The sequence below is a fragment of the Echinops telfairi genome, unplaced genomic scaffold, assembly GCF_000313985.2.
Source record: "Echinops telfairi isolate 266 unplaced genomic scaffold, ASM31398v2 ScPeMD7_2291;HRSCAF=2852, whole genome shotgun sequence".
NCBI classification, from domain to species: domain Eukaryota; kingdom Metazoa; phylum Chordata; class Mammalia; order Afrosoricida; family Tenrecidae; genus Echinops; species Echinops telfairi.
The window spans coordinates 16,559,134-16,560,808 of NW_022106189.1; positions in this window are offsets into that span (position 1 = coordinate 16,559,134).

Sequence of the window (1,675 nt, forward strand, 5' to 3'; positions counted from 1 at the left end):
AGTGTACATCCTCTGGTCTAGCCAGACTTGAAAAGTAGAATTGGGATCATGATAGTCAAGGGGGACGGGGGGAGCATTTAGGAACTAGAGGAGAGTTGTATTTTCATTGTTGCTACATTGTACCCTGACTGGCTTGTCTCCTCCCTGATACCCTTCCGTAAGGGGATGTCCAGTGGCCTACAGATGGGCTTTGGGTCTCCACCCCGCACTCTCCCCCTCATTCACTATGATAAGATTTTTTGTTCTGATGATGCCTGATACCTGATCCCTTGGATACCTCATGATTGCACTGGCTGGTGTGCTTCTTCCATGTGGGCTTTGTTGTGTCTGAGCTACATGGCCGCTTGTTTACCTTCAAGCCTTTAAGACCCCAGACCATATCTTTTGATAGCCAGGCACCATCAGCTTTCTTTGCCATATTTGCCTATTCACCCGCTTTGTCTATCCCACCTATAGATAGACATGCAAAAACAAAAATAAACATAAAAACAAAACAAAGCAAACCAAACCAAACACAACAACAAAAAAGAAAAGCCTATAGTTCCAGGACTGTTGATCATTTATGAGTGTTTTCCAGGAGAGTCTGATGAGGTGCCATGCCCTACCCCTGAAGTCTATTTTTGGGATTCCTCGGGGACTTCATTGCTTTGCTGCTCTTGCTGCACTGTTACACAACCTTAGTGTTTCACCCCGGTGTGGTGGGGTCAGTTCGGGCACAATTCCTACGTTATGTCTCCAGTGTTTTCCCCTGTAGAACTATGGATCAGTGAGAGACGTTGGGTATCATGGTGGGGCCGGCCCTATGGTCATCAGTGTGCACTGTTGGCTCTGAGCAGAAATATCATCCTTGGGGTTTGGTGGGCCAGGATGTGTTCCACTCTCTCTTCCTTTCTCCTTCCCTCTTAATTTGCTCCTGTGTGCTCTGATGAGACACACCCCTGTCCCTAAGCTGTAGCTTCAGTGCTGTTCTCTGTAGTGCATTCTTCTTGGAGAGGAGTGGGGGGGTCTGTGTAGCTGGGATTTGGGCCAGCCCCGCAGACTTCTCTATTGGTTTCTTGCTTCATGCCAGTATGCTGCATTCACATCTTGGTGCACTGGGTTGAGGTCTGGTCTCCCTCTGCCTCTCCTGTGGAGATATAAACAATACCCTCCCATTGGGTGGGTTAGTGCCCTCTTCCCCTGCTACCTGTGTCTTTTTCTCCCCCTTTCTTTTCCCCTCCTTTTTATTTGGCTGCCATATGTAAACTGGATTGGATCTGGCCCCTGCCATAGTACCTGGACTTCACCCCAGGAATGTATACATTTAGTTAAATTTCCCCTATGCCCATTTTGCTTTTTAATCGTACTTCAGTGGACTCATGTTGCATTTGTCCTTTTGTGCTTGGCTTACTTCGCTTAGCATAATTTCCTCCAGTTCTTACCCATGCAGTGATGTACTTCATGCATTCATCACTACTTTTTAGGGATGCATAATACTCCATTATATGTATGTACCACAGTTTTTTAATCCATTCGTCAGTTGATGGAAATTTAGGTTGTTCCCAACTCCTTGCCATTGTGAACTGCGCACGATGAACATTATAGAGTGCAGATGTCTGGCTGGGGTTTGTTTCTTGCCTCTTCTTGGTATCTACCCAGTAGGGCAGTAGTTCTCAACCTGTGGATTGCGCTCCCC